Consider the following 12,301-nt stretch of genomic DNA (forward strand, 5'->3'; position numbering starts at 1 on the left):
TATTCACAGCCGTTTTAAGAACTGCCATTGGGGTTAGAATTCATCCCAATTAGATTAATTCATTAATCCCAATTAGAAAATGAAGGCTTCATCACCAAGCGTCAATCCCTAGAGAGGAAAAATCTCTTGAGTTTGCTGGGAAATAGCAGAAGGCCATTAAATGACTTTGTGCCCATTTCCTAAAGTGTCTTTAGCATGCCATTTACATGGAGAGAAAGGCAAATCGACACATGCCATCTTGTCTCCAACAGAAACACTTCCCAGCTCACTTCAATGCCTTTTCCCCATTAGCAGCTGAGATCTGGGCTCCTGGAAGGAGCCAGTCAGCCACCTGGGGGCAAAGTGGCGTGTGCTGCTGCTTCTCTGTGCAAACCACATGTGGGCTGAGTACAATAGAATCGGATTGGGGGGATGGATTTGGACAGCGTCGTCTTGTTTGTTCTTTCTGCTCATGACAGCTGCACCCAGAAACCAGTGCTCTTCCTAGATCAGGGGTGGGAGGGCCACACACAAAAATCTACATTTTGCAAAGACAGAGCAAGCTCTGCTGGTGACGTGAATGCTCAGGCCATCACGGGCCCTGTGCAAAGACTCCCAGATAGTCAAGTTCTTCACTTGCCATCCAGTGGCCCCACAAAGGTTTGAAATTTCCTTTTGTCTTTGAAAACTGAGATGTTCGCGGCTGGCTCTGCGTGAGTGAGGCCAACCCTCTCCACCCCAAAGGGGTCGATCAGCTATGATCCTTAAAGCCAAACTTCTAACCCAACAGAACCAGAGGGACGATGTGGCCCCTGGTGATCAACTCTGAAGCTAAGCAGCACTTAGCACAGCCACCCACTGCCCTAACCTTGATGTGGATGGAGACTGCATGGCCTAGAGGAGTTAGTCCCAGTTCTGCCACAGCTTTATCCTGTGACCTTGGGCAAGTCACTTAGCTCCTTTGTGCCTCTGCTTTACCATCTGTAAAATGGGGATGCACTGACCTACCTTGCAGCAGTGTTGTAAGGTTTAATTAATAAGTGTAAAGTGCTTTGAGATCCTCACATGACAGACACTATTAACCAGGCAAAATGTGATTATTAGTGAGATGCCTCTTCTTGCATTTCTATCTGGGAGGGAGCTGGGATCCAAGGCTGGAAGCCAGCGGCGTGCTTAGACTTGCAGTAGGCTAATGTGTTTTGGTCCCATTTGAGCAATGAGGTTTGTTCATTATCCTCCTCTCTGCTAGCTCAGTGACCCCTGCAGCCTCCCCCAGATTGGTCTTGCCTGTGTTTCCTGGCTCACAGCCAGTTTAAAGGGCAGTGACGTGTCTGCAGTGCTTCCATCAATGCAGGAGTGCCAGTTCCCTGATGGTAGCTGGCATGAGGGGCCCCTTGTTATTAGACGTTAACATTTTGCTTGGGTATCTGAGCATTCACCTGGCTGCCCCCTCACGCTGTGTGCTGGCAGGGTTGTGCCAGGGTTCAGTGCACAGCATCACACGCCCACACTTGGCTGGTAATTACCCAGCTGCAGGCACTCGGCTGGCCCCTCTGTCACTGTGTTGCCTTCACCTTTTGTTCTGCACTGACAGCCCAGATTTGTCAGAATGGGTGTGTGTGGGGGGGTCCTTCAGGGTGTCACTGCTCTCTCTGAAACAAAAAAAGTTCAAGGACCATATTCAACTCCCTGGCACAAATGTAAACCTGGAGTAATCCCACCAGTTTTACACCGGTGTAAGTGAGAGCGGAACCTGGCCCATGCCTCCAGGTTTTCAGGGACTGCCTAGTGTGAGTGCTTCTGATCTCCCGGGGACTGTAGCAATCCTCCGCTGCAGAGCATAAACCGACCTCTAAGGAACAGGGGTTAGGAAGAAACTTTCCATGGGGGCAGATTTGCTCCCATAGCTGCCTACAGCAGAGTTTCTTGCACCTTCCACTGAAGCAGCTAGCCGCTGGCCGCTTTCCGAGACAGGACCCAGAACAAGATGGACCATTGGCCTGAAACAATATGGCTGTGACTTCTGCCTTGCCTGCAAATTTACTGAGACTCGGTTATTGCGGTTCTCTCTCACACCCAGTCCAATTTAGGTCCCAGCAGTGTAAACAGGGAGTAATTTCTATTACTTTAGTGGAGCTGCTCCAAATCCCACCCGTCTTGATTGTGCTATTATCAGAGTTCCCGACTGACTGAGGGCTAGAAAGTCTCTGGGACTGGTATGTACAGGAGCCATCACCATGACTGATCTAGCGAGAGCAATGGTGGAGACTGAATGGAGTGAGCCCGGCCTGGGGTGTCGGGCAATTCAGTCCCTTCCCTGCAGTCTGTCAGGGAGTTTGCACAAGCTGACGTGTTTCAGATCAAACCCAGTCATGGTGAGGAGTGGAGTCCAGCCAATGCGGGGGATGCTGTGACTAAGACAGTTGCAAAGACTGGCTGGTAGCTAACTTCCTATTAGGGAAAACTCCGCCTGGCCACGAGGCGTGTGGATAATGTCTGAGCTCTGAGACGTTGTTTAATCTTGGAAAGACTGTCTGTGTTTAAAAGGCCTTCCTCCTGCGGCGATTGCTCTAGGATTGCAGGGTGCAAACCACAGGGCCCAGATAGATTAATGCCCCTCTGCACTTCGCCTCCTGCCCCGCCGTCATTAACATTCACCGATATCTCTGGTGGCGTTCCCTTCCAGGACCTTTCCTTGGCATTCGCAAGCATGGAGGGGCCAGGGCCGTGCGGGGAGGAGGGGGTGGCAGCCTGGCATTTCATAGCAGGTCAGAGATTGTTCCGGAGTGTTGGGTTTGATGGCCAAGTGTTTGCATTAGGTTTGTCACACGCATTTATCACATTCTGCTGACGCTCATGAAGCCCAGCGGGCAGACGGGATTAAAGAACGAAGACGGGAAAGTCCTGAGAGTGCGCTCGGTTCTGGGCAGTCTGCAGCTTGCTCTTCTGGCTGGTAGAGGCCTGGGGCCAGATCCTGAGCTCAGCCAGGCTGGCGCGAAGGCAGAGTGAGTGCACTGACGCTAATGGAGTTACTCTGCAGCCACACGGGTGTAACTGAGATCAGAGTCCGGCTCCTTTGCGCGCCACATGTCGGGTTTCGGCTGACGCTAGGGAAATGAGGACCCATTTGGTGAAATACGCTGGTTGGGGCGCACAAGTGCATGCACACTTGCCTCCAGGGTAAAGAGCCGCCTCCTACTGGACTATAGGATTGGTCCTTTAGTAAGTGGTAGAGGCTCATGATGAAGGTCCCTGGTTCTACTAGCCAAACCTGTGCCTATCACTTTGATCTAATCCTGTTGACAGCTACCTTCAAATGAATGTTTCAGTGGTTCCCCTGGTACACACTGTGCAATTGCCTTGTGTTTACCATTGCTCCACAAACTGTATCCCAGAGTGCTCAGAGAAGGGGGCATCAAATAATCCAGTTCCAGAGATGAATACTAGCAGGGAACAGGGTACGGCAAAAGAGCAAAGGGGGTGGGGAGAGACAGAGAGACTGAGATCGAGACCAGGAGCTGCATTTGAGAAGGCTCTTGGACCCGCTAGTGGCAATGCTGTGTGCAAGGAGAAACAGAGGCCCACGCTGGGTGAGCGTGAAAAGGGAAGAGGAAGGGGAGTGGGGACAAGATGAGTTCTGTGTGGTCAGCTGGAACAGATCCTGGGAGGGTTTTTAGGAAGAACTGTGCGCTGGATGTATCCCAGAGTGAATGGGGAGCCAGCGGTGCTTGAGGAAGGGACAGCAGCTGCCGCTGGATTTCTCTGTGCCTTTTGAGACGTGCAGGCTGGCCCAGAGCAGCATGCTGGATCCTGAACCTTGGGGAAGTCCAGGTATGGATCCAAACCTTGTGGCTAAGGTCTATCTCTTGCACATCCTGGAGGTGGGGAAGCTGGGATTTGGGGAACTTCTAGGATGGCAGGTTATAATTTGCCAGTTTGCAATTTGACCGGGACCCCTGGCTTATTTGTTTCCCGCATTCCTCTCCACCACATAGAACTTGTATAACCACAAGGCCGCTATTAATGGCATTACAGCTGCCAGCCACCCATTTGTCACTGATGTTTATACTAATCTTTAGAAGCTCTAAGGATGATCCTGTGTCGCCCGTTCACCCTCATTTTTTACATGGGTATCTGTGGTGTCATTTGAGTTGGGGAAGGGCCTCCTGGTGGGTTTATCCGGCCCCAGAGCTACGGACTGATCACAGGCACCTTCGGGGAAGCGGAGATTGGGTCCCAAGCTCTTGAAACTCTTTTACTTCTAAGTGTGTCTTCAATATAGGAGCCAGCTGGGCATAGACCTCAGCCCGTAGCCCTCCGTGGGAGCAAGAGGAAGGCTGTGGAGCATGTGAAGTTTGCTGTCCGGAAGAAACCCAGCTGGTTTGAGCTAGGAGAGGCAAACAGATAAGGGCACTCCCATGACAGCACGGCTTTCCCACAGCCTCCTCTCAACCCATCCAGCAATTGGTGCAGCTACCTGTCCTTAACGAGGTGTGTGCTGACCTCTGCTGGCAAATAGAGAACACGGCTCAAAGTTTGTCCTTAATAAGCCATGAAATAAAGACAAACAAATGCCAGAGACTGAGAGGTTTTGATAAAATGGCTTCTGTAATCACTGACCTAAGAACATGGTACGGACAGTATCATCAGGGTCAAAATAGCCTTTCCACAATGAGGCAGGCATAAGACTCCACTAACCTGTGCAGGAATGTGTGAGTCAGTTCACATGGCTGTTGTGGTGTTCGATACGAATTACTGTCTATGGTGTGTGTGTGTGTGTGTGTGTGTGTGTGTGTGTGTGTGTGTGTGTGTGTGTGTGTGTGTGTGTGTGTGTGTGTGTGTGTGTGTGTGTGTGTGTGTGTGTGTGTGTGTGTGTTGTGTGCGAGGCATGCAAATATCCAGGCTGGGAGCTGAATCTGACTGCTCATAACACTGTGGTTCTGCAGAATTCAAGTTTCCATTAAAAAAAAATTCTAACCTTTGTGGTTGCAAAGAAGAACCTCCCGCGCACTCCTCTGCTAGCACTTAGCTCTGAGTGGTGTGAAGGCTTCCCCTTGAGCTCAGGGGACTGTTGACTCGGAAGTCAAACCAGGATGCTTTACGCGGCACACTGCTTTCATGTACTTCGGGCCTGCTACTCTGTGCCACGTTTGTGCATGTCGTTACCATAATCGAGTGTGCAGACTGGGTAACCGTTTATACAAATCGCTAAATAAGCAAAGGGCAGAAATAGCACCAGTCCATAAAGCTGCTGCATTGATTTCCTCTTCCAAGAGAAACTTGATTAAATGTCTAATTGAAACTTTAGTTACAGCATGTCTACCTTCAGTCCGTCCCTCATCAGGGGGAGATCGGTTGTGGCTTAAGAGGGGTACAGTATGTGACCCTGGTTTTGCAACCCTGATTCATCCCATAAACTGTAATATGGTCCTCCTTGCAGAGTCGGTTTGACACACCCTGGGTTGATGGGTAGGGTTGTGTGTGTGTGTGAGTGGATACAGGCAGGTGTGTGTAATTATGGGTATGGACAGATGAATGAGTGCAGGTGCGTCTGTCACTGGGGAAAGATGATATACCTCTGTGTATATGCACACATGCATCTACCCAACCCTACACCCATGCCTCCCTTCTGTACACACACCCTGCAAATATGCACACCCCCATCCTTACAGAGCAGAACTGGAAGGCAAGGCCTCCATGTTGCAGTGAGAACAACATGGGTAGCAGTTGCACTGAGCCAGGGAGTCCTTTGCAGTGCAGTGGGAGGCACGCGGCCGTGGCTGGATGGAGTTGGCGAAGCCTCCTTGCTGCAGTGGATGGGGGCTTGTGACTGGGAGAGGCCTCCATGGCGTGGAGGGAGGCATGCTGCTGGAGCTGGATCTAATTCATCTTTCCTTTCTTAGTAACCGGCTGCAGCCAGGGTGCTTGCTATCGCTCTGCTTTTCTTCGGTTGACGGCACTCTTCTGCTATCCCAGAAAATACTCGCTGTGTTAGCCAAGCCCCTGGAAATAGCCACGTCCTTATGTGGCGGAGGGTATTGCGTGCCCATGGCCAGTGGGGCAGGATATTTTAACCGTCGCTTGTCAACACTGGCAGATTAGTCAGTAGGGTTTCAAAAACTAACACTCCTGAAGCTCAGATAAGGTGCTCAGGCTATAGGCCTGGAGCCTGTGCTCATGCTTTAGATAAACCCAGCTGTCAGCTCCACATTCACACCTCCCCTGTCGCATTAAGCACCCAATGGCTCTGCCTTTCCCAATAGTCACTCGCTCCCCAAGCCCCATCCCAGGGGTGTCAGCCCTTTCATGCTGCTCTGAGAGAGCCCGACCAAAGGCCCCTCGACTGCACGGCTCGTGTCCTTCTGGTGACATTCAGGTGGCTGCCGATTCGTGGACCTTTCCCATCCAACCTGGAGCATGCTCGGTACCTAGCAGCATCCTATGGGGGGACACTCCCTGGCTGTAACTGGCCGGGAAGTGTGTGTTTGGAAGAGCAGGGTGTTTAGCGACCCCCGTCTTTTCAGTTTTAATTTTTGGGCTGTGTCTGCACAATGAGGACTTACTTCATTACGGGGTGGGGTGGAGACAAAATTCAGACACCCACCGATGAGGGCCATATTAGTACCTTAATAGAAATCCGCTGTGCCTCTGATCTTGCTAAATAAAAGAAGCTGTTAGGGAATTATTAGCAGTAATAAACTGCATAATGAACCAGTTAAGAGGAGTGTGGGAACATAAGCACGTAAGTCATATGAACCTTACAAGTTGTTAATCATGTTTATTACAGTAGTGTCAAGGGACTGACCATCCTCAGGGCCCCGTTGTGCAGGGTGCTGCACAAACCCACAGTGGTACATCTAACCAGATCAGCCAGATAAAGGGCAGGGGAAAGAGGTTTATTCACTCTTCTTGTGTGTTAACTTGGTGTCTGGCAAATGTCTTAGTAAATGTCACTTCAGAGGCTAACAAACGGTCCCTTTGGACACATGGACCCATACTTATGGGTATAATGGGGCATGGGCACACAGGCCATGGTACGTGGATATGCTGTCATAGGTACATGAGGACACAGGGACATATTGGCATATGAATAAGCAGGCAGCTGGGCAGGTAACCTGAGTAACATGCGGGTTTCAGAGGGAATGGAGGACCTTTTCGATGTGACCTTAGATAAAAAATGAGATCCTGTCTTTTCTGTGCTGACTGTACAGACCCTATAGCCCCAGCCCCATGACCCCGCGGCAACCAGCGCTCTATAAATACCTAAGAACGTTTCCGAAGAGTGGAGATTCCCGCAGCGTCCTTATCCAAAATTGCCCCCAGCCCTGTGTTTTTTCTGCAGCGGGCACTGTGCCTGCTTGCTACCCTCCATGCCAGAGATGGCTATGTTTCAGAGGTGCTGCATTTACAAAGAGCAGCACCCGTACCTGGAGGACCCCCCACCTTTGTATAGGTGACTGATGAGAGGCCTGCATGAAAACATTATTAAAAGCCTTGGTGGGGCTTCCAAAGGCATAAAAGGAGGAGAAGGAAATATCGTCATCGGGAAGTTCTTCTGTGCACGGGAGTTACCATGGATGATATGTCTATGTTGGTAGTGGAGGAATGAAATCAAGAGGACAGTAATTGTAGAGGCCAAGGTTGTCAAACATGACTGGTGCCTCCGCACAGTCTGTAAATTGGGGTTTCAGGTTTGTCAGAGGTGGTTTTTGGTGCCCATCTTTGGAAGAATATATAGAAATCTCAGGCCACGTGATTGTCTGGTATCTGGACCTCCCATTAAAGACTCATTGGGCTCAGTGGCAGACAAAGGAGGTTGGGCTGTCAACATTAAATCATGTCCCGTCCCCCCACTTCCCCCAAAAAAAGTCCTGGTGGAAATCTGAGAACAGAGTTCTAAGCTTTAAGCCCTTAACTGTGTTTAATCAGAAGGTGTAGCATTGTGCTGGCCTCTCTTTGTGCAGCTAAGACAAAGCCATGAGCACAGGGAACCCATGGGCATGGAGCATTCTCGGCCTCTGTCATCCCTCTGGAATTCTTTACGTAGCCGCTACCGAGTCTGGCCAATGGTTTTCTGTTTTTTCATCATGTTTCCTCTCTGGGGCTAACACATTCTTTTGCCTGGTGTTGAAGTGTGAAGACCAGTCTGAGCCATGACATCATTATCTCAGGCAGACCAGGAAGTGACCAAGAGGTACCAGTATATGAGCTAGGAGCGAAGGAACCTGAGATAGGCATAAGGAATGCTGCTATCTAGATCGGATGCATATTGCAAGTGTAATGCTACAACGAAATCTTTGACACTTTGGTGCACAGAACCTTTTCCGTCACCTGGTGATATTTCAGTGCAGAGGGACAGTTTGATATGGATGGCTGTGTTCAATTTAGGGTGAATATTGGATACCCCAAGTCTGTTTATGAAAAAGTCATGGCTGTCAGTCGAAAATAATGAATAAGTTGCAGGTAACCATAGCAGCGAAGGGGATCCAGATCTGACCGTTTCTCAAGTTCAGGCAAATTTGGGAGGTGGGGATTAGATCTAAACCCTCCCCTCTATGCTTGGGCGGAGTTTTCTGCACACCCCTTAAGATTATTAACGAAGAAGGTGGTACGTGCTTTGTCATAACTAAGGCCAGTTGTGTGGTGGGAAGGAGGGAGGAGAATGTGAAATGACTGACATTCAGGGAAAACCCCACAACGTGGGCATGTTGTTCTGAGCAAAAATATCCTTGATTTGAAATACAAATTATTTACGAGCATCTCGTCATAAATGGGCGGTTAAAGCTATTTAAAAACCCAGGTCACTTTGCCAGACCCCAGTAGGCCTCGACTCTCTTCTTGCTGTTGTAAACCAGGAGTAATTCCATTGTCATCAGTGGAATTACTCCTGGCTAAAACGGATACAAGTCAGGAAGGAATCAAGCCAGTAGAGAAGCCAAGTTTGTAAAATAAAATCTTGCTGAGGTGTTGCTCAATTAATAGGTTCCAAAACCCTTGGTTTATTTTGCAAACAGCCTAGGAGCTATGGGACTTGCGGTGGCCTTGACAAACCTACGGCCTTGATCGTGTCAGCCCTTGAGTTGACAGCCTTTTTCTTATACCTCTCACCACACATCCCTTCATTATACGCCCAGCTTGAGCTCCAGCCACACAAACTCGCTGCTGTCTCGCTGCTAGAACAACCATAATTCGTTTACCTTGCTAAATGCGGGAGCATGACTCTGCGTTGCTCTTTTTCCCCTCGTCTCCTGTATTGGGTCCTCAGTTGCGTCCCCAGTCTCAGGGTTGGCAGTTTGAGAGGTTTGTTCCATCGGAGCGTCAGCTGCTTATGGGTCTGTTACGCCAGGATGTGATGAGAAGTGGTGAGGGTGAGAGATTTTAAGCATTGGCTCTGACAGTTGGAAACTCCTGGCTCTTGCCTGGGGCTTGTCTACATGGGGATACCGAAGAAAATTAATCCAAATTAACTACAGGTCTGCATTTGAAGAGGATTAGTTAAACCTCATTAAATCCCTGTGTGGAAGCTGTTCAGAATTAAAGTGGCCTTAATTTGGTTTAACTTAATTCACAATGAATTCAAATTCAATTTAAGTTAACACCTTTAGTTAATTTGGATTAATTTTGCTGGCTGTCCCCATGTAGACAAACCCTTAATTTCCCTCGGTGGCCTGGACAAGTCATTTTCTTTCTCTGCTTCTATTATCCCATCTGTAACATGGGCTGATCCGTATCTACTTACCTACCTCAAATGGGCGTTGTGGGGAGCAATTAATGTCTGTGCAGCACTTTAATCATGAAGCAGGGCAGAGTGTTATTGCACTATTTGTCCAGGTGTATTGCTGGTTGACTCCCAAGGGAAAACCAGGCAACGGCCTGGCTATCGATGGCTCTTTTGCTAGACTAGAGAGACTGAAGCCTTTCTTCAGCAGCTGATAGGATCTCATGCACCACCTGGCTGCCGTGTTGCATGGGCTACCAGAATGATCCCTGCTCCACCCCTGATTTAGGGGACAGTGGGGAGCAGCAGAATGTCCTGCCTCTGTATTTTTCAACCCAAAATATATCCCAGGCCAGAGAGGGGTCAAATCAGACAGCTTGATCAGGTTGCTCTTAACTTAGCTTCAAAGCAAAATCCTTCATTCAAGGCTGAAATTCCAGTCCAAATGCCTCACGATTTGTTTCTAGCACCCCTGCAATATCAGGGCTGCTGGGTAGAAGTGTCTGCGAGCCATTTGTGGAAGGTGGAAAGTATGGAAGGCAAGAATTCCTGGAGCAATGAAATGGGAAGCAACGGCAGGAAGAGAGGGGCCGAGATTATACTGAAGAGCTCCTCACTAATAGTGCGAGAATGACAGTTCTCTATCTGCTGCAGTTTCCCTTATCTGGTAACATTAAAGGAGGGAGCCTGTCCACACTCCCGCCTCACACCCTGCTCTGCACTCAGCCGCCTGCAGAGACAGAGTGGCTTGAACATGTTCCAGTGCTTTCTCTGGGAGTTTCCCATGACTCCTCACCAGTGAGCCGTCCCCATTGGGCAGTCCAGATGACATCACCACCAGCAACCATGTAGGCGCTTCCTGTGTCACATTCCCGACTGAAGAGCCTCTTGCTAGATCTTCGTTGTTCTCCAAGGTCTTTTTAGGAACCAAGTGTCTAATTTTAGCCTTGCTGCAAATAACACCTTCTTGAAATAGAATCTGATTCCCCCTGACTTGTTTGTGTTCCTGGGAGTTGAAAAACAACTCCCTTGGTCCTTCAAAATTCACATCCAAAGCCTCAATCCATGGAAAATTTGGGCAACAGGATATTTCAGCAGTGTCTTGGGGAAATGGCCTCCTTTATGGGCTTGTGCTGGACTAGACAAGTGTAGAAAGGCGCTGGGGTGTGAAAAAAATCACACTCCTCACACGCCCATAGCTATGCTGGCAAAACTGGAGGGGCAGGAAATATTTCTGAGTAGTGATGAGCTTAAACCAAAACCACTAGATCCAAATGCCCCCAACTCTGAAGAAGTTTGAATCCAGAGTTGGGGTCTGAACTTTGTAGCCTAGGTCCACTTCTGCTTTGGAGGCCCCCTGGAAGTTTAAACACCCAGGACCAGATTTTTCCAAAGGCCTCAGCAGCTAGCAGCTCCCAGGGTCCTAAACCACGCTAGAGAGGATCTTGAGAAGGGCCTGCCTGGAGGAACTCCCCATTCTAAGTCCCATCCCCAACAGGAGGCGGGCAGGAAGTGAAGGATCACTTCATGGCTTCTTGGAACCAGCCTGTTTTAGGTACTTCTGTGGCCCCCCTCACTGTAGTATCTGAGTACCTCACAACCTGTACTGCAGTTAGCCTCACAACACCCCTCCGAGGCAGGCCAGGGCCATTATCCCCATTGTACAGATGGGGAACTGAGGCATTGAGAGGCTATGTGACTTGCCCAACATCACACAGGAAGTCTTTGGCTGAGCAGGGACTTGACCTGTGGCCTCACCAGTCCTATACTAGCACCCTAACCACTAGGTTATCCTTCCTTTCTGTGGCCTTTGTACAGGGTTATCTGGGGAGGCAGTGTTGCCTAATAGCTAGTGCATAGACTAGATTCAAGAGACCAGTGTTTTATTCCTGGTTCTGCCAATGACCTTAGACAAGTCATGTTCTGAGTTGCCACCGGTAAAATGAAGATAATAATGCTGGCCTCTTTTGTAAACCACGGCAAGGTCTCTGGATAAAAAGTGCTATGTGAGAGCTAGATAGTATTGAGTTTGGGGGCACCAGCTCCACTAAAAAGTTTTTTCAAGCTCCTGCCCTTGGCTGTTTCCATTAGCCTGTGAATCCAAGCTCCGTTGTAGCCTAGAAGAACAATCGAAGGCGCTGGAGGACAAAGCTGCTGCTTTTAATTAGCAGAGAGTCTTGGTGGAGCCACTGGAAAGTGCCGTGTTCCGCAGAGCTCTTCAAATGGGAACAGAAAAGACGTTTTCAGGGGTCTTTGCCTTTATGCCGTTTCCCTCTGCATGGGCTCCCCCGCCCCGGTGCCTCTTTCAGAGCGGCTAATTAGCCAACCCCTGGAGTCTGCAGGTCAGTTGATCAGCTAATGGACTCCCTGCTGCTCCCAGGGCAGCATGCCCTGGAGCATAAACAGCAAATGGCAAAGGACCCCAGAGCCAGAGCTGAGTCCCATGCTGTCTGCTGGTCGGGGTCCTTTGTGAACAGCCCTGAAAACAGGTGGGAGGGACAATAACTCTAGAGCTGCCGGCCTCTCTGGGCCTGTATATTGCATTGACGCTGCAGGTAATAGCTGGAGGGGCTTCACAGTTTGCCATCACACAGCCAAGACCTA

The sequence above is a fragment of the Emydura macquarii genome, unplaced genomic scaffold (genome assembly GCF_026122565.2).
Source record: "Emydura macquarii macquarii isolate MOO-44397 ecotype Brisbane River unplaced genomic scaffold, CSIRO-AGI_Emac_v2 contig_2768, whole genome shotgun sequence".
NCBI lineage: Eukaryota > Metazoa > Chordata > Testudines > Chelidae > Emydura > Emydura macquarii.